The 21,278-nt window shown below is 45.5% G+C and overlaps 1 long non-coding RNA gene across 1 annotated transcript; it reads left to right on the top strand.

The window, feature by feature from the left end:
• Window positions 1-630: 630 nt before the first annotated feature.
• Window positions 631-19,588, top strand: LOC122686009. The gene is made up of 3 exons (XR_006338608.1): window positions 631-847; window positions 3,033-3,034; window positions 19,560-19,588. It is a non-coding gene; the product is annotated as an uncharacterized LOC122686009 (long non-coding RNA).
• The last annotated feature ends 1,690 nt before the right edge of the window (window positions 19,589-21,278 follow it).

Genomic DNA, 21,278 nt, shown 5'->3' with positions numbered 1-21,278 from the left:
AATGTCCTCTTTTTGTTGGAGAGGGGGAGGTTTTGTTTTTGTTTTTGTTTTTTTTTTATGTCTGCTAAATAAACAGCTCAGGAAGTGTGCATCAAATACTGTTATCTAGGTACTTCAGAGAGGAGCTAAAGCAGAGGATGTGGGGGAAGACCCGTTTCCACACACCCCCAATCTGCCAAGGTCCCGTGGGGACCTGCTCCAACTGAGTTACAAAACCACTTGGCTAGGAGCTCTCCTTTCCTATGCAAACCAACCCGTCCAGCCCACTTCCCAGACCACCTCCTTTATTGGGCTCTGACAGTCTGGGCCACTGTCTCCTTGTCCTAATCACCCCAGGCCCGGGTACCAGACAACTAGGGACAGCCCTGTGCCCCTCCAAAATTATTCAGACTAGCCCACCCCAGCCTGCTTGTCCTTGTGTAAACCACAGCTTCCCCTTTCTCCCGCTGCACCCTGACCAACCCTAGTGCTTCCCACGCGGCTCCCCTTAGCTTCGTGTGCGCCCTCCTCCTGAGAAGTGTGAGTCATAAACTGTTATCTCAGTGTGGCTTTTCTTGACCTGTCAGCCTTACCATACCTGAATCATAGTAAAAGCCCACATTTCAAAAGCAGACATATTGTGAAGTGGCAGGATATCAGACCCGTGTATGTTCAAGTGTAGGTTCCAGGGCAGTTTCCACTATCTAGAAGGACTATCTGGCATATTGTGCACAGCACTTTAACAGCATCGACTTTTAGGAGCTGAAATAGCTCAGTTGGAATCCCATCACCGCCACTAGCTTTGTATGTACTAATGCTTCCTAAGACCCACTTGACTTCACATTCCAGGATGTCTGGCTCTAGGTCAGTGACCACACCAACTTGGTTATCTGGGTCATTAAGACCTTTTTTTGTACAGTTCTTCTGTGTATTCTTGCCTCCTCTTCTTAATCTCTTCTGCTTCCGTTAGGTCCTTACCATTTCTGTCCTTTATTGTGTCCATCTTTGCATGAAATGTTCCCTTGGTATCTCTAATATTCTTGAAGAGATTGTTTTCCTCTATTTCTCTGCATTGTTCACTTAAGAAAGAGTACCTACTGTGGTTCAGAAATAGTGCTGCTAATGGAAGCTCTGGAGGTGTCAGGCCCAGGCAGGGCTGGATCAGCGCAGCAGAGCCGCTAGAGTCTATCACGTGGTGTGTCCTGCCAGGGTGCTGGTGTGGCGAGCTGCCCGCAGAGACAGGGGTGTGGTCCTTTGCAGCCAAGGGCAGGTGTTTGCTATCTAATGTGAGAGAGATGACGCCCCCGCTATGGAGCAAAATTCAGACCAGCCTCCAGCCAACTGGAGACAACTGGGTTCATGAAGCTTCTTCCCTGTGAAGCCAGCTGCGCCTATCAGGCGCTGGTTCCTATCACATCACCTGCTGGGAACTGGGGTTGGGGGGCAGGCTGGTACCCTGGGCACTGCTGTTGTTCCGAGTAATAGCATCCTTTGTCTCTGACCCAGAAGTCTCGTGTCTGACAGGCTAACTCACCAGCTTGTTAGTAGGGTTACTCTTAGCTCCTCCTCCCTGAATTGTTGGCCCTCTCTACCCAATCCCAGTCTCCTGGGGTGGGTCTTGTTCTTCCCTCTATCACTATCAGTGAGGATGGTCTCCTTGAGGAATGGCTCTGTGTCCACCTCTGGAGGGACAGGCGTCAGGAGGTAGAGCCAGGCTGGCTGTGCTTACCCAAATGAGGGGTCACTGACCACTGGGTCACAGAGGCCCCACCAACCACCAAGCCAAGTAACAGAAGGAACTTCCTTTGGGAAAGCCCGTCTATCAGTCTGCTCAAGTTTCCATCACAAAATGTCTTTAAACTGCAGAAAAGATATCTTTTCTCAGTTCTGGAGCCTGGAAGCCCCCGGTCCAGGTCCAGGTGGACCCCTCAAGGTCCAGGTGGCCACTTCAGGTCCTCGTGAGAACACTCTTCCTGGCTTGGCCACCTTCCTAATCCATCCTGTACGGGGCTGCTCCAAACACAACCCCATGCAGAGTAGGAAGTGCGCCTGTCCTTTTTCTTCCTTTTCCCCTTGAGGGAGAGGTGCCATCCACTTGCCAAAGGAAAGGGGGATCGGGTGGTATAGTCAGCTTGAGAAAGAATGTAAGGGTCCCATCACTTCCCAGCTGGCTCGGTGGTAAAGAATCCGTCTGCCAGTGCAGGAGATGCAGGAGATATGGGTTCGATCCCTGGGTTGGGAAGATCCCCTTGAAGAGGAAATTGCAGCCCACTCCAGTATTCTTGTCTGGAGAATTCCACGGACAAAGGAACCTGGCAGACTACAGTCCATGGGGTCGCAAGAACTGGACACGTTCATCATCATGGGGGAAGGAGCTTGATAGACAAGGAGAGATGACAGGTAGCTGCCACAAAAGAGAGGGAGACTCGGGGGACAGGCATCCAGGATATAGGACTAATACCAGGAAAGCTCACGAGACTTGTCAAGAGCTCCAGAAGCTGCACAGGGATCCTTTGTTAGCTGGCTTCAGTCTTGCTCAGAGGTGACCAAATAGGTGGACTTAGCTAAGACCCTCCCAAATGCCAGTGAACAGCCACTCACCTGGGCTCATATTCTGCAGAAGAGAAGTCAGGGAGGAGAGGCATAGAACCCCTTGTTGAATGCCTAGAATATTTCCTCCAGGACAACAGTGTGGAGCTGGCACAAGTGTGCTTCCCAACGTATATATCTGACTTTGGGTGCTTCAGGAAGACATCTGCTCAACCATCTTAAGCACCTGCCAGCCATGGAGATCCAGAGACTTTTTTTCAATAAGCAGAGGGGTTTTTTGTTTTTTGGTTTTTTTCTTACAAATCCCTGAGTGACAAAAGCACAGATTCTTGCTGGGACTGCAGAAAGCTGGCAGTGTTAGCCCGAGGCTGCTATCTAAGGAAAACATTCTGCTGAGGCCTTGTGGACAACATGGTTTCGTGTGCTCATTTATTTCACACCCGTGTTTTAAAATAATTCCTTTCAGCTGAAAATGTATTTTCACGTAACATAATAGAAGGAAGTTGTGAGCTGGTTCCATTTCCCCAGTGACATTAGCATATGGGCTACCTTTCCTTCCAGAATCCCACCCCCTCTTTCTCTTTTTGCTTTTCTTTTTCTGGTGCCAAGAAGGAAAATTTGAAAAGAGAATATTACTTTTATAACATAGCTCTTACTCATCTTCCTTTCCCCAACCATTTTACAGGAGACAGTGGGGAGCCTTCCTACTCTGGTCCTTACCCTTTCCTGCGTTTGCATCCCCATGGTTTTTGCCCAAGTCAAGCCCTTGCCTTCTCCTGCCTGGATTGTTACAGTACCCCCACCCTCTCCTGGGCTTCCCTGGGGGCTCAGATGGTAAAGAGAATCTGCCTGCATTGCAGGAAACCTGGGTTGGATCCCTGGGTTGGGGAGAACCCCTTGAGAAAGGAATGGCTACCCCCTCCAGTATTCTTGCCTGGAGAATTCCAAGATGGGCTAGAGTCCATGGGGTTGCAAAGAATTAAACATGACTGAGCGACTAAGACTTTCACTTTTCACTGTCACCTTCTCCTAGTGGGCCTGTGACCTTCCCTTTTGCCTTTTAATCCATTGTCTCCATTGCAAAGAGGGTAATCTCTCTGCAGCTGCACACTGCTGCCCTCCTGGTTCACCCTTTACTGACTTCCCATTGATTACAGGATGCACCCAGCCTCCATACCAAGCCATTCACCTCTGAGTCTTCACCCTCCTCCATCACTCCACATGGTATCAAGCTGTTCTACTCAGGTTCATGGTTTTTCTATCTTCCCGAAATGCCTTTGCCCTCCTTGCAACTGGCGAACTCCTAGTCACTCAGTCATCACTTACTCTTGGAAATGTCTTATGTCCACAGAGGTTGAGCTGATCAGTGCTTCCGAGGCTCTTCCATCAAGCCTGGCATGTGTTCCCGGGGATTTCCCTGCCTGACTGAGTACCTACCTATGAGGACTGATCTTCCTCTTCTTTGCAACTTCAACACTAGTCCAGTGTTTGGCTTCAAGTAGACTCTTAAAAGCTATGTTGAAGAAGTTTGGCTGGTGGCAATGGTAAATCCTACCCTTTATGATTACTAGAAGGGTCACTCCAGTTCAACAAGTATGTATGGACTCTTTCAGTCTGTGCTGGGTGTTCTTCTGGGCAATGAAGACACACAGGTAAACAGAACATCATTTCTTCAGTTGATGACCCCATAGTTGATGAAAGACTTCCCTGGTGGCTCAGACGGTAAAGAATCTGCCTGCAAGGCGGTAGACCTGGGTTCAATCCCTGGGTTGGCTGGAGGAGAGCATGGCAACCCACTCCAGTGTTTTGGACAGAGGAGCATGGTGGGCTACAGTCCGTGGGGTCACAAAGAGTTGGACATGACTGAGTGACTCAGCACAGCACCCACTAGTTGATGAAAGAAGACCCCTAATACTAAAGGATTGTTACTGTACCGTGGGTAGGAGCAAAGTGCTGTGCCAGATGCCCTCAACGTGGCTATACAGCCAACTCTAGGGAGTTTAAAAAATACACATGATTCCACTTACATTAAGTTTCTGAAATAGTCAAACTGAGGAATTCCCTGGTGGTCCACTGGTTGGAGCTCTGAGCGCTCATTGCTGAGGGCCCGGGTTTGATCCCTAGTCAGGGAACTAAGATCCCACAAGCCAAGCAGTGTGGCCAAATAAATAAATACAAATAAAACAGTCAAACACATAGAAGCAAAAAATATAAAGGTAGATGCCTGGCGGACGAGGAAACAAGTTGCTAATTAACGTGTAAAATTTCAATTATGCAAGATAAGTTAGCTCTAGAGATCTGATATATGTTGTTCCTATAATTGAAATCATACAATATGTACTCATTTATTGTGGCTTTTTTTTACTCAACTGTATGCTCTAGAGAGTTCCCAGTGTCATGCGGCTGTATTTGTTCATTCTCATCACCATAAAGTAATCCCTAGAGTAAAATACCCATTCTACTGTGTTCCAGTGTTTGGCTACTATAACTTGGGCTGTTGCGAACATTCTTGTGTCTTTTGGTGAATATATGTACATTTTTATGTGGGGCTTACACCTAGGAGTAGAAATGCTGGACTATAGATTATATACATATTCAGCTTTATAGATACTGTCAAGCAATTTTGAAAGTGGTTGTACAAATATATACTCCTGTCGACAGTCTATGAGCATTTCAGTTCTACATCTACTTAATATGTTCTGTCTTTTTCACTTTAGCCATTCTGGTTGGGATGGGGTGGCATCTCATCTTGGTTTTAATTTGTATTTCCTGGATGACAAATGAAGTGTAGCCCCTTCTCATGAGCTTATAGGTCATGTGGATATCCTTTTGAAGTGACTGTTCGTATCTTCTGTCCATTTTTCTATTGAGTGGTATTCCTTTTTCTTGTAGGTTTGTAGGATTTTTTTCTGTATATTCTAGATAAGAATTTTTGTTTGGTATGTATTACAAATGTCTTCCCTCATTCTGTGGGTCACATTTGACTGTCAATGGTGATGTTTGATGAACAGTTCTTAATTTTAATATAATCTAATTTATCTATTTTTTTTCCTTTATGGATATTGTTTTTTGTATCCTGTTTTAAAAATCTTTATCTCCTTCAAAGTCATGACAATGTTCTGCCTCCCTAAAATCTGTGTTGTTTTACTTTTCATGTTTGGGTATGCAATCCGTTGGAGATTGTTGTTTCATTTGGTGTAAGAGTCATGGTTAATTTTCTCCCATATGGATATCGAGTTGATTCAGCATGATCTATTGAAGGGCTTCCCAGTGGTAAAGAACTTGCCTGCCAATGCAGGAGATGTAAGAGACATAGGTTCTATCCCTGGGTCAGGAAGATCTTGCCTGGATATAGTATTCTTGCCTGGAGAATTCCACAAACAGAGGAGCCTGGTCAGCTACAATCCATAGGGTCAGAAAGAGCTGGACACAACTGAAGCAGCACGCACCCTTGCTTTCAGTTATATAAGCTATATATAACTGGATCACTGTGTTGTACACCTTAAACTAATGCAACTTTGTAAGTCAACTATACCAATCAATCAATCAAAATAAAATTTTAAAAAGGAAAAAGATCATTTTTCTCCAGCCCACTTCAATATCCACTAAAATGCCTTTAGTAGTCCAGTTAACTATTCATATATGAGATTATCTCTAGACACTCTATTCTGTTCCAGTAGTCTTGTCTGTGCTTGAATGAATACCATATTTGTCTTAACTATTACATATTTCAGTAGGTCTTAATACTGACAGTGTAAGTCCCCCAGTTTTTTGGAAACTACCCCCTACAAATGAGGAGCCAGGTGAGATTATCCACTATCATCACTTCCACTCAACATAGTCCTGGCAGCTGTAGGCCATGCAATAAAGCAAGGGGGAAGAAGGCAAAGAAACTGGAAAGGAAGAAAGACAACTGGTATTATCTTCAGATAACATGATTTTATTTTATTTTTTTTTAGATAACATGATTTTATAATGAGTAAATTTATTTTACTTTCCTGGTGGTCCAGTGTTTAAGACTTCACCTTCTAATACTCAGGGTACGGGTTCTATCCCTGGTTGGGAGCTAAGATCCACATGCCTCGTGGCCAAAAATCTAAAACATAAGACAGAAGCAATATTATAACAAACTTAATAAAGACTTTAAAAATGTCCCACATTAAAAAATCTTTAAAAAATGTCCATCAACTAGATATAGGGTTCTACGTCAAAAACTATATAATAATATAGGTACTCACTGTCCCATTCTTTGCGACCCTATGGACTATAGTCAGCCAGGCTTCTCTGTTCGTGGAATTCTCAAGGCAAGAATGCTGGAGTAGGTAGCCATTCTCTTTTTCAGGGCATCTTCCCCACCCAGGGATTGAACCTGGGTCTCCTGCATTGCAGGGAGATTCTTTACCGTCTGAGCCACTAGGAATATTCCTCTGACAAGATTTGGCGGTTCATTTGAGTCAAGAAGACAGGCGAGAGGAGGAGGAAAAAAGGGCAACCAATGACCGTGGCAACCCACTCCAGTATTCTTGCCTGGAGAATTCCATGGACAGATGAGCCTGGTGGGCTCTGGTCCATGGGGGTCACAAAGAGTCAGATGTGACTCAGTGACTCACACACACACACAATGACCAAACCTTGCATAAAGGTTGTACTATTTTTCTGACACAGTACTTTGCTGGGGAGAGGACACAGATGTACCTACACTTTAGCTTTTTAGGTGTGGGAGCCCTTGCAGTGCGTTTGGGAAGACAGGGGTTTTAAGTTGAAACAATGAAAACAGTCTGAAATTAAAGTTTACATAGCCTGGTTCTTCTGAGTTGTTTCTCAACCACGGCTTAGCCTCTGTCCTTGTTTCTCTGCAGTCCTGCCTTCCATTCCTTCTTGCTGTCTGTCTCCCTTATTTGTTTTAAATGCAGAAAAGTTTTAGCGATTGCTTTTCTGTTTTGTTTTCTGGGTTTTGTTTATGTTTTTGATGCCCCCTGGATATAAGTATCCAGCGCCAACAGGCTTATCAAAGACAGTTTCCTCTCCAAGAGGAAATCTGGTGCCAGGTGTTAGGAGCCCACTTTTATTACTCCATTACAGAACTTCCGGTCTTTCATTATGTATAAATTCGACTCTAGAGAGGTCCACCCTGTGGCCTGATGTCCTCAGCTATGAATGGTTATATTCATGTGTTGACTCTGTATTTTAATTTATAAAGGGAAACCTAAATACAGAGCTCTTAAAACATTAGCATGAGTTGACTGACAATCACCTGGAGCTCCTGGAAATAACAGGGTTTAAGGCTTCACTTTTAAAGAGTCCTTTAGTAGGTTTGGAATAAAGCCAAAAAGTCTCCCTTTCTGGCATCTTACACTCAGCCTTTCTCCCAGATGGTTTTGAAAAAGGTGGTTCCAGCACCGCGCTGAGAAGCAATGCCCTGATGGCTGTGGAAATGCAATGGGACGCCCCCCACGCAACCAGCCTGTTTCCACTGCCCAAGAGCAATTGGCCTTAGATAAGTGCTTGACATGGCGGTTCACCATCCCAGTAACCCTATGTAATAGGTAGTATTCAGTCAGTTCAGTTCAGCCGCTCAGTCGTGTCCGACTCTTTGGGACCCCATGAATCGCAGCACGCCAGGCCTCCCTGTCCATCACAAACTCCCGGAGTTTACTCAAGCCCATGTCCATCGAGTCGGTGATGCCATCCAACCATCTCATCCTCGGTTATCCTCTTCTCCTCCTGCCCCCAATCCCTCCCAGTATCAGGGTCTTTTCCAGTGAGTCAGCTCTTCGCATGAGGTGGCCAAAGTATTGGAGTTTCAGCTTTAGCATCAGTCCTTCCAATGAACACCCAGGACTGATCTCCTTCAGGATGGACTGGTTGGATCTCCTTGCAGTCCAAGGGACTCTCAAGAGTCTTCTCCAACACCACAGTTCAAAACTCTCAATTCTTTGGCGCTCAACTTTCTTCACAGTCCAACTCTCACATCCATACATGACCACTGGAAAAACCATAGCCTTGACTAGACGGACCTTTGTTGGCAAAGTAATCTCTCTGCTTTTTAATATGCTATCTAGGTTGGTCACAAATTTCCTTCCAAGGAGTAAGCGTCTTTTAATTTCATGGCTGTAACCACCATCTGCAATGATGTTGGAGCCCCAAAAAATAAAGTTTGACACTGTTTCCACTGATTCCCCATCTATTTGCCATGAAGTGATGGGACCATGATCTTAGTTTTCTGAATGTTGAGCTTTAAGCTAACTTTTTCACTCTCCTCTTTCACTTTCATCAAGAGGCTTTTTAGTTCATCTTCACTTTCTGCCATAAGGGTGGTGTCATCTGCATATCTGAGGTTATTGATATTTCTCCCGGCAGTCTTGATTCCAGCTTGTGCTTCTTCCAGCCCAGCGTTTCTCATGATGTACTCTGCATATAAGTTAAATAATCAGGGTGACAATAGACAGCCTTGACGCACTCCTTTTCCTATTTGGAACCAGTCTGTTGTTCCATGTCCAGTTCTAACTGTTGCTTCCTGACCTGCATACAGGTTTCTCAAGAGGCAGGTCAGGTGGTCTGGTATTCCCATCTCTTTCAGAATTTTTCACAGTTTATTATGATCCACATGAAGGCTTTGGCGTAGTCAATAAAGCAGAGATAGGTGTTTTTCTGGAACTCTCTTGCTTTTTCGATGATCCAGCAGATGTTGGCAATTTGATCTCTGGTTCCTCTGCCTTTTCTGAAACCATAGGTAGTATTATTACCCCCATTTCACAGGTGGGAAAACTGAGGCTCAGAATCGTTCACTTGCTCCAGGTGTCACAAGTAGTTCTCACCCATTCACTGACTCATTCATTTCTGCACCACCATATGATCCGCACTGTTCCAGGTGCCAGCAGGTGGCAGAGCAAGCATATGAGCTCAACTCCAAGCCCATGTTCTTCACCAGGATGACATTCTTCCTAAATACTACTCAGACAGCTTATAGACTGTGGAGGCTATGTATTGGGTTGGGCAAAAAGTTCATTCCAGTTTTTCCATTCCGTGTTACGGAAAACTCAAATGAACTTTTTGAGCAACCCACTACGATGATAGGCCAGAGGGTGCAGGTGGGAAGGGGGCTTCATTGTGCTGGGCTGGTGCTGGCATCCCAGAGGATGCAGACAGGGCCTTGTGGGCCAGCAGGGGGCATCCTCTGGGTGTCGAGGTGTGACCAGGGGCCACTCTGACCCCAGGATAGCAAGACCAGGAGCAGCAGGAACAACTCCCACCGGAGCTGGGAGTCCTGGGATTCAGGAGAGAATGGAGCTCGTGTTCAAATCCATCCACCCTCCCTAAACTCCTCTTTTTCTTCCTTTCTCTCTTCTCCCCTCCTGGCTCTTCCCTGACCCCCTCCATTTCTTCTCTCTTCTTCCTTCTTCGACACCCCCCTGCTTCCCTTTTCCCACTTTCCTTTGATCTCCTCTCCTCTGACTCTCTGGCTGGGTGTCCTTGGAGGTCTGGGTTCCTGGGATCATGCCTGCCTAGCTCCCTCCCCTGGGAGGACTCTTCACAGTTTCAGCGCCACCCCTGGGCCCCAGGACTGGTCTTGAGGGAGACAGTGTGAAATTACTCAGCCATCCCTCACCTGAGCTCCACTTGGGTTCAGGGACCGTGCAAGTGCCTGAGGTGAAATGAGATCTCTGTCCCCAAGACATCAGGGACACAACTCAGAGGGAGGGGATGAGACATTTTAAAAAGTGGGAAAACGTTACCAAAGAGGTACAGAGCGATTCCACCCAGATACTCTCTTCATCTGTTGCCTTTTCTACACTCTTGCCACCGCTGACCTGGTCTCTTGTTTACTTGGTTTACTGCAAGGGGCCTCCTGCACCACAGCATCATTACCTGGTGCATTCTAAGTCGTGTCCGACTCTTTGCACCCAATGGACTGTAGCCCACCAGGCTCCCCTGTCCATGGGATTCTCCAGGCAAGAACACTGGAATGGGTTGCCATGTCCTCCTCCAGGGGATCTTCCCTCCCCAGGGATCGAACCCGTGTCTTTTATGTGCTGCACTGGCATCTCGTGCTTGCCTCTCTGTCTGCTTCTCCCACTTGATGCTCCAAGGACAGGGATGAGCCCTGTAGTCTTCTTCTTGCAGTGGGCACTTCACACATGTGCCCAGATTAGTCCTTTTCTGTCCCATCTTTCTCTCCAGGCTCCCACGCTGCAGTTACTCTTGTATTTATCTGTTTCTCCAGGGCATCAAGTATTGGTAACCTGCACAGCTGTGCTCTACTCTTCTTCTCAAGTATAAGCCTCGAGACATTTTTGGTCCAGTCTCATCAAGACATGGGACTTCCCCGGTGGCACTAATGGTACAGAACCTGCCTGCCAATGCAGGAGACACAAGAGAAGCAGGTTCAATCCCTGGGTCAGGAAGATCCCCTGGAGGAGGACATGGCAACCCACTCCAGTATTCTTGCCCAGAGAATCACATGGATGGAGGAGCCTGGTGGGCTACAGTCCGTAGGGTTGCAAAGAGTCGGACACAACCGAAGCAACTCAGCATGCACGCACCCCAAGACACGAGCCGCATCTGAGTCTCTGCCTTTGTGTGAATTCCCCTCCATCCTGCCATTAGTCCACCTGCCTGGCACTGCAGGTGACTTCTAGAAGGGGCCACAGCATATATCTTAGAATGTGCCCCTTTTCTTCTGATGTGGCAGCATTTCCAAAAGCAAAGCATTTCAGCTTAGTGAGCCCTCTGCCTCAGGCCTGCTGAACTCAGTCCCATAGCCCTAATGAGAATGAGAATTTCAAAGAAGAGGGAGGAGAGGTGAGCTGCATATTTTTTTCTTAAGGCAGAGATCTTTTCTTTATCATTTCCAGCAGCACAATAGCAGCAGGCACTATTTTAAAGCCTTGGATAATTCAATCTTAATTATATGGTATGTAGAGGCAGTAATAAGTTTACAAATCTGCCAGCAACACTAAACACATATGTCTTAGAAAATGCTACCCTCTTCCTTGCTTATTATAAGACTAAGAACTTAAGTAATTGTGAGCAATTAAGAGGGAGTGACCAAATGGTGACTCACAGGAATCCTCCAGAGACAAGGACGCCCATAGAAGCAACAAGTCTGGCCGGGTGGGCGAGGGGAACCTGAGGGCTGGAGAGGAAGCCTGGGGCTCAAAATTGTGGATTGATCCATCACGGCTGAATAATCCAGAAAAGCATGTCAGAAGAGCCGAGGGGTGCTCCGTGGATGCCAAGAGGCCTGGTGTAGCTTTGAGGAGAAAAAACGCTGTGGAAGAAACACAAGTGCCTCCCAGTGCCTCGAGTCTTGGTGGGTAAAGCTGGTGTGGACCTTGGTCTCCCAACCTGGATCTTCACTCATCTGCCGGATGTCACTGGGCAAGTTACCGTGAGTGTCCCTTAGTGTCTTCGTTGTAGAACGGGGAAAATACCTCCCTCGTGGGAATCACGTTGGAAGTAACTGACAGAGCACGTGTGCAACCTCAAGCGGAGGTAGCTATGCAGTTAATACCTATTCCGTTCCCTCCTGCCTCCTTTCTTCAGAAGAAGACAGAACGCTCTTACAAGGCCATCTGTACATTCCCTGGCCTGTGGAAGGTACTTCATCCATATTGGTCCCAGGAAGGAACAAATAATTGTTTCTTCTGTGTGTGTTAGTCATTCAGTCGTGTCCAACCCTTTGCCACCCCATGGACTCTAGACTGCCAGGCTTCTCTGTCCATGGGATTCTCCAGTCAAGAATACTGGAGTGGGTTCCCGGTTCCTTCCCCAGGGGATCTTCCCGACCCAGGGATCAAACCCAGGTCTCCCACATTCCAGGCAGATTCTTTACCATCTGAACCCTCAGGGAAGCCTCAATTATTTCCTACCTCATCAAAAAAACCAAAAGCACAAAGAGGCTAAGTAACTTGGCAAAAGCATACAGCAAATAGATGGTAAGCTGGACTTTAGACCTAATGAGGGTCCAAACTCAGCACAGCTGAATTCAACAGAGAGAACCAGACTACAGTGTGAGAATCAATCCTTTAATCTTTGTTTTGAGGTTGCACTATTTTAAAAAAATGTTGGCATTCCAAGGCATGTGGGATAGTAATTTCTGGACCAGAGATGGAATCCACGCCCCCTGCTTTAGAAGGCGGAATCCTAACCACTGGACCTCCAGGGAAATCCCTGAGGTTGCACTAGTTTACAAGAATGCTTATTTCAAAGAGGATAAAAAGAATCACCCAAAGAGCCAGAGGAATATGAATGCCTGATTACAGTCTTCTTTGAATAAAACGGAAACTTTGCTTCTGTGGTATGTGTGTTTAGGCAGATTAAATTCATGTTTGATTATAAACCCCCGGGTAGAAGGAAAATATGTTCATGAAGACTAGGAGGTCCCAAAGGGAGGAAGAGGAAAAAAATCATTAGTTTATACCCTGGTGGCTGCTGTCTCTAGGAGCGTCTCGATGAATCTCACCATGGCACCACCGTGCTCAGAGACCCACTTTGGATGGTCCCTCATCTCCCCAGAGTGTCTATGCTCCCAAGCATGGCTTTCATGGCCCTCTTGTATGAATCTAAAATATTTTCTGGCCTCAGCTCTTCGGCCTTCTCCTTCGGTGTGCGTGCTAAGTCTCTTCAGTCATGTCTGACTCTTTGTGACCCCATGGACTGTAACCAACCAGGCTCCTCAGTCCAGGGGATTCTCCAGGCAAGAACACTGGAGTGGGTTGCCATTTCCTTCTCCAATGCATGAAAGTGAAAAGTGAAAGTGAAGTCGCTCAGTCGTGTCCAACTCTTAGCGACCCCATGGACTGCAGCCCACCAGGCTCCTCCGTCCATGGGATTTTCCAGGCAAGAGTACTGGAGTGGGGTGCCATTGCCTTCTCCGGTTGGGACATGCTAATCAGCCTTTAAAGTCCAGTTGAAATGGCTAAATCCCCTCTAAGTTCTTTCCTATCACCTTGGCAGGAAGTGATTACTTCCTCTGCAGCCCCAAAGCACTTGGTAGCTTTCTTATTCCATTCATTAAAATCTGCCTTTTATTAAAAGGACATTTATTTGTGAACATGCCTGTCTTTCCCTCTGAATCTGTAAACATCCTCTTGGTCCCCCACCTACATCGCCCTGAACGCAAGAAGTGTTCGAAGAATGTTAATTGATGGAAAACAATTTCAGTAGAGGCCCAGATGAATCGGTTTTGGAACAGCCTTGCAGTGGGATGATGCATTTAAAAGAAGCAGAAGTATAGCTTTTGGCATTTGTGTTTGTGCTACCCTCGTGTGACCACAGCTACTCACAGAACATTCCATCTGCTTTCATTCATCTCCCTGCCTTGTTGCCTGAGTTAGGTGGGGCCATGGAAGTATTTAATCAATGGGATAGAACCACAAGTGATTCTACCAAAGCAATGAAAAGCCCATGTGACCCTCCCAGGCTTTCCTATGCTGCCGTGGTGACTGACATGGCCAAAGGGTCCAGACAGTGCAGCTACCAAATGTCAGTGCCTCTGTTACCTGGATACCTGAGGGACTGTGTGCTGCAGAGGTATGATGGACAGGTTTCAGAAATGAGAACTAAATCTTTGTTGTGTCAAGCCACTGGGATTTTGAGCAAAATACAAAACAAAGATGTCAGTACCTCCTGTATAGGCTACCACAACCATGAAATGTGAGCACAGAACCTAACACAGTGCTTGGCATGTATTACTAGTAAATACTTGCTCAATACTAGCCCTGTCTCCCCGTCTATTCTCCCATGTGATGACCTTTAAACTTTCCTTTGGTAGATCCAGTTATTTAGCAGAGTGGAAGTTGTAATGGAGCCTAGAACATATGGTGTGGCACCTGCTCTAAGTGTGACCCAGATGGGTGTCTTGGAGCAGCGATCCCCAACCTTTCTGGAGCCAGGTACTATTTTTGTGGATGACAGTTTTTCCACGGACAGAAGTGGGGGATGGTTTAAGGATAATTCATGTGCATTACATTTATTGTGCACTTTATTTCTCCTATTATTTCATCAGCTCCACCTCAGATCATCAGGCATTAGATCCTGGAAGTTGGGTTCCCCTGACTCTGAGGAAACTCTGAAAGGATGAGTGTGATGGCTCTGAGCCTCTAGCATGGATGCAGAAATGAGGAGCCCAGGGATGCCCAGAGTTTTGTAGTTTTGACTTCTGGCTTGTTTGCCCTCTCTTATATCATGGAGGAAATTAATCCTTGCCTGAGTAGGGCAAGAGGGCGAGGCACACAGAGACATTTCTGGCTGTCCGGCGTGAGGGACAGAGCAGAGAGCTCGGGGGCTGTGTCAGGGGATAAGATGTTGTGAAAAGGGGCGAGGCGCAGGAGGCTTAGGAGAAAGGAAAGTGTCCTGTTTAATCCTGTTTGTCCTATGGGAGTTTTCCAAAGCAGACAAAAGACATGGTGTCTAATGCCTAGTCACACACAGACACCCAGGACAGTCTTCATGTTCTTTTTATACTCTGCCACACACTTGGCTGCACAGATTTTAAGACGGACAAAGGTTGTCTTAATAGCGTTAATGGGGGGTGATGGGCGGATCATAATCTTATAACCAAAATGGTTCACTCATTCGTGTCAGCTATTGAAAGCAAAGACTCTTTGGTAGGTAAAGAAGAAAAGGATTTGAAATTGCTTGCCACCCACCTCCTCCACAGGAGAGCTGTGAGCATTAATGAGGGAACGTCTTAGTGCTGTGATCGCCCTGGAAAGAAGTTGCTTTGCCAATTTCAAATATTACTGTGACTCACTTAGGCAGAGCTGAAGGAATGATGGAGGTGGGAGGCTGGCTACTCCATGTGGTGTTTTTCTTTGGGGGCTCCCGAGTTGCTTCAGAAGCAGAACGACCGCTGAGAAACAGCCAAGGAGAGCAGAGTACCTATTCTGGATTCTTTGTCCCACAATGCACTTGACTTCCTAGGGGACCCTGCTCTCCATATGGTGCCTTGCTGTGGTTTCATGTGGCTTCAGCAGCTAGCTTTTAAACTTTGTTTTGAAGGGGCACATTCGGAACTTGCAAAAGCTTGTTGGAAACATGGAAATAAACAAATACCATTAGCATAATAATGCCATGAAGATAAACCTTAGAAATGTTCTATGATCTTCTTTGCCAAACAACTTAAAATGCTTCCAGAGGAGTATTTCACTGGTGGAGAGCTGTGTGTTTAACTACTAGCATGAAGTTAGGTCACAGAAAATCATCACAGTAATAATAACTATCTTGTATTTGTAAAGCAGTTTAGAGCTCACAAAGCACATTCGATGCATTTATCTTCTGTGATGCTACAACACTGAATTCAGGTAAGCAGATGAAGCCGATCACAATTGCCTGTGTGTCATAGGTAAGAACAACCAGGCTGTCTGAGCTGAAAAGTCTGAGCAAAATAGCTAGTACAGTCTTCTGGTTTCAGATCCCTTTTTTTAACAAACGAACAAAAAAGGAAATATTCCAAAATAAAAAGCAAAACACACCAAGAAAAATGACTAAGACTCATACTCAATGATTTTTTTAAAAGTAGTAGAAGTGATGAGGAGAGATTTTATAGACGTTTAAGTAGTGATTTTTAAACAAATTTTGTTTTGCTTTGTTTTTTGCATAAGGAAACTGTGGTGTATGTTGGTGGAAGGGAGCACAGCCTTTTTGTCACGTGGAAGAAGAAAATATGGTGGGTTCCAGAGGCACGAGGGTAGATAGTACTTTGCTAATGGGCTTCCCTGGTGGCTCAGATGGTGAAGAATCTGCCTGCAATGCAGGAGACCCAGGTTTGATCCCTGGGTTGGGAAGATCCTCTGGAAAAGAAATGGCAACCCACTCCAGTATTCTTGCCTGGGAAATCCCATGGACAGAGGGGGCTTGCAGGCTACGGTCCATGAGGTCACAAAGAGGTGGACACGACTGACTGACTGAGTGACTGACTCACATTTTCACTACTTTCCAATCTGAAGATGCAACGAAACTCAGGGTGGTGCAAAGACAGGGCACTTGGGTAAATTAGTGGAAAAACCTCAAAGTCCATGATTAGTTTAAATTTGACTCAAGGAATCATTAGAAACCTGAGTCCGTTTCTAAGAAAGGATGTGACAGAGGCAAAATGCTTGAGGGAGATGATTCTGAAGACACACGAAGCCATACAAAAGGGGGAAATGTGTGTGTCATTGGGCGATGTCCCGGAGGGAGAGGTGTGAGGCTTTGTGACAGAATGCAGGAGTCACACTGGTCTTTAGAGCAGTCCCTGGAGAGGAGGAAACGATTTTGGAGGCTGACAGTCAGTCACCTAAATAGTCACTGAAATGACAAAACCCTCGTTCTCTCCACCCACCCTGCTCTCACTTGTATCTCTCAAGATGCCCAACAGACTTTCCAAGAGTTGGGTGTGTATCAGGAAAGGCTCTCCCGGTGGGACACAGAAAAGGATGAGACTGAGACCCCAGTCTCAGGAGAGCTGAGGTCTAACAATTGAGTGCCCAGGTGGTGAGCCAGAACTGCGCTATGCTGTGCTATGTGATATGATGGAGGCGTATAGAGAAAGCTCTGGAAATGTGAGTGAAGGAATGATTCATCCCACATAGAGAGGAGGAGGGTCACACAAAGTTAAGGATGAGTCATTTTCATCCCTCACTGCACATTTTAAAAAAAACTAATAAAATCAGGCCCTGCAGGTTGGGACGTGAGCATTGCATGTTCAGTTGCTTCTAGCTCTTTATGACCCGATGGACCATAGCCCACCAGGCTCCTCTGTCCATGGGATTCTGCAGGCAAGAATACTGGGGTGGGTTGCCATGCCCTCCTCCAGGGGATCTTCCCAACCCAGGAATCCTTCACCACTAGCACCATCTGAGAAGCCTAGTAGGATTTCTTAAAAGCTCCTCAGGTGATTCTAGTGCATTTGGGGCTGAGAATGGCCATTGGGGCTCAAGGTTATCTTAGCCTTTGAGGAAGGAATAGATGTTTTCTAGCAAGATCATCCTGAAAGTACTAAGACAGAATATTTTTTAGAAGAGAGATAAGAGAGACCTGTTTTGTAACAATTCCAGAGGGTGAGAACAGAAGGATTTCTAACTTTGTCTTAATTTCTTTGCACTTAGGGACCCATTTTTGCCTATCAGTTCAGTTCAGTCGCTCAGTCATGTCCAACTCTTGGCAACCCCATAGACTATAGCACAGAGGGCTTCCCTGTCCAACACCAACGCCTGAAGCTTACTCAAACTCATATCCTTTGAGTCAGTGATGCCATCCAACCATCTCATCCTCTATCGGCACCTTCTCCTTCTGCCCTCAATCTTTCCCAGCATCAGTGCAGTGCAGTTCAGTTCAGTTCAGTCTCTCAGTCGTGTCTGACTCTCTGCGATCCCATGAACTGCAGCATGCCAGGCCTCCCTGTCCATCACCAACTCCCGGAGTCCACCCAAACCCATGTCCATCGAGTCGATGATGCCATCCAATCATCTCCTCCTCTGCCGTCCCCTTCTCCTCCTGCCCTCAATCTTTCCCAGCACCAGGGTCTTTTCCAATGAGTCAGCTCTTTGCATCAGGTGGCCAAAGTATTGGAGTTTCAGCTTCAGCATCAGTCCTTCCAATGAACACCCAGGACTGATCTCCTTTAGGATGGACTGGTTGGATCTCCTTGCAGTCCAAGGGACTCTAAAGAGTCTTCTCCAACACCATGGTTCAAAACAAAAGCATCAGTTCTTCAGCATCAGGGTCTTTTCAGTGAGTCAGTTCTTCACATCAGGTGGCCAAAGTACTGAAGTTTCAGCTTCAGCATCAGTCCTTCCAATGAATATTCAGGACTGATTTCCTTAAGGATTGACGGGATTAACCTCCTTGCTGTCCAAGGGACTCTCAAGAGACTTCTCCAACACCACACTTCAAAAGCATCAATTCTTCAGCACTCAGCTTTCTTTATGTCCAACTCTCACATCCATACCTGACTACTGGAAAAGCCATAGCTTTGACTACATGGACCTTTGAGGGCAAAGTAATGTCTCTGCTTTCTAATATGCTGTCTAGGTTGGTCATAACTTTTCTTCCAAGGAGCAAGTGTCTTTTGACTTCATGGCTGCAATCACCATCTGCAGTGATTTTGCAGCCCAAGAAAATAAAGTCTGTCATGGTTTCCATTGTTTCCCCATCTATTTGCCATGAAGTGATGGGACCAGATGCCATGATCTTAGTTTTTTGAATGTTGAGCTTTAAGCCAACTTTTTCACTCTCCTCTCATTTTCATCAGGAGGCTCTTTAGTTCTTCTTCACTTTCTGCCGTAAGGGTGGTATCATCTGCATATCTGAGGTTATTGATATTTCTCCCGGCAATCTTGATTCCAGCTTGTCCTTCATCCAGCCCAGCGTTTCTCATGATGTACTCTGCATAGAAGTTAAATAAGCAGGATGACAGTATACAGCCTTGACATACTCCTTTCCCAATTTTGAACCAGTCCATTGTTCCATATCCAGTTTTAACTGTTGCTTCTTCACCTGCATACAGATTTCTCAGGAAGCAGGTCAGGTGCTCTGGTATTCCCATCTCTTTCAGAATTTTCCACAGTTTGCTGTGAACCACACAGTCAAAGGCTTTGGTGTAGTCAATAAAGCAGAAATAGATGTTTTTCTGGAAATCTCTTGCTTTTTCGATGATCCAGTGGATGTTGGCAATTTGATCTCTGGTTCCTCTGCCTTTTCTAAATCCAGCTTGAACATCTGGAAGTTCTTGGTTCACGTACTGTTGAAGCCTGGCTTGGAGAATTTCGAGTATTACTTTGCTAGTGTGTGAGATGTGTGCGGTAGCTTGAACAATTTTTGGCATTGCCTTTCTTTGGGATTGGAATGAAAACTGACATTTTCAAGTCCTGTGGCCACTGCTGAGTTTTACAAATTCGCTGGCATAATGAGTGTAGCACTTTCACAGCATCATCTTTTGGGATTTGAAATAGCTCAACTGGAATTCCATCACCTCCACTAGCTTTGTTCATAGTGATGCTTTCTAAGACCCACTTGACTTCACATTCCAGGATGTCTGGCTCTAGGTGAGTGATCACACCGTCATGATTATCTGGGTTGTGAAGATCTTTTTTGTACAGTTCTTTTGTGTATTCTTGCCACCTCTTCTTAATATCTTCGGCTTCTGTTAGGTTCATACCATTTCTGTCCTTTATTGTACCCATCTTTGCATGAAATGTTCCCTTGGTATCTCTAATTTTCTTGAAGAGATCTCTAGTCTTTCCCATTCTATTGTTTTCCTCTATTTCTTTGCATTGATCACCGAGGAAAGCTTTCTTATCTCTCTTTGGTATTCTTTGGAACGCTGCATTCAGATGGGTATATCTTTCCTTTTCTTCTTTGCCTTTAGCTTCTCTTCTTTTCTCAGCTATTTGCAAGGCCTCCTCAGACAACCATTCTGCCTTTTTGCATTTATTTTTCTTGGGGATAGTCTTAATCACTGCCTCTTGTACAGTGTCTTGAACCTCTGGCCATGGTTCTTCAGGCACTCTGTCTATCAGGTCTAATCCCTTGAATCTATTTGTCACTTGCACTGTATAATCATAAGGGATTTGATTTAGGTTGTATCTGAATAACTAGTGGTTTTTCCTACTTTCTTCAATTTAAGTCTGAATTTGGCAATAAGGAGTTCCTGATCTCAGCTACAGTCAGCTCCCATTCTTGTTTTTGCTGACTGTATAGAGCTTCTCCTTCTTTGGCTGCAAATATAATCAGTTTGATTTTGGTATTGGCATTTGGTGATGCCCATGTGTAGAGTCATCTCTTGTGTTGGAAGAGGGTATTTGCTATGACAAATGCGTTCCCTTGGCAAAATTCCGTTAGCCTTTGCCCTGCTTCATTTTGTACTCCAAGGCCAAACTTGCCTGTTACTCCAGGTATCTCTTGACTTCCTACTTTTGCATTTCAGTCCCCTATGATGAAAAGGATATCTTTTTTTTGGGTGTTTGCTCTAGAAGGTCTTGTAGGTCTTCATAGAACCATACAATTTCAGCTTCTTCAGCATTAGTGATTGGGGCACAGACTTGGGTTCTTGTGATATTCACTGGTTTGCCTTGGAAACAGAGATCATTCTATCATTTATGACAGTGCACCCAAGTACTGTAGTTTGGACTCCTTCGTTGACCATGAGGGCTCCTTCATTTCTTTTTAAGGATTCTTGCCCACAGTAGTAGATATAATGGTCATCTGAATTAAATTCGCCTATTCCGGTCCATTTTAGTTCACTGATTCCTAAAATGTCGATGTTCACTCTTGCCATCTCCTCTTCGTCCCCTTCCAATTTACCTTGATTCATGGACCTAACATCCCAGGTTCCTGTGCAATATTATTCTTTACAGCATCAGACTTTATTTCCATCACCAGTCACATCCACAACTGGGTGCTGTTTTTGCTTTCGTTCCATCTCCTCTTTCTTTCTGGAGTTATTTCTCCACTCTTCTCCAGTAGCATATTGGGCACCTACCGACCTGGGGAGTTCATCTTTCTGTGTCCTATCTTTTTGCCTTATCATACTGTTCACGGGTTTCTCATTTTTGCATATTGTTGTGATAAAGCAATGGTCATCAAGTCTTGGAAAATAATATGCTTGATAGCCACAAAGATGAATCTCTTTATTCTCCATGAAATAATTCTTTGTTAGTAGAATGAAAAGTGTCAGGGCCCACTTCTCTTTCAAAGTACCAAAGTGTGAGATTTTTCTCCCTTCATTGTCTTCTGAAGATTAGGAGAAGTGATTTCAAGATTGC

This window comes from Cervus elaphus, chromosome 29, assembly GCF_910594005.1.
Source record: "Cervus elaphus chromosome 29, mCerEla1.1, whole genome shotgun sequence".
Lineage (NCBI taxonomy): Eukaryota > Metazoa > Chordata > Mammalia > Artiodactyla > Cervidae > Cervus > Cervus elaphus.
Note: the sequence above shows the minus strand (reverse complement) of the source record. Positions and strands in the feature narration are given on the sequence as shown.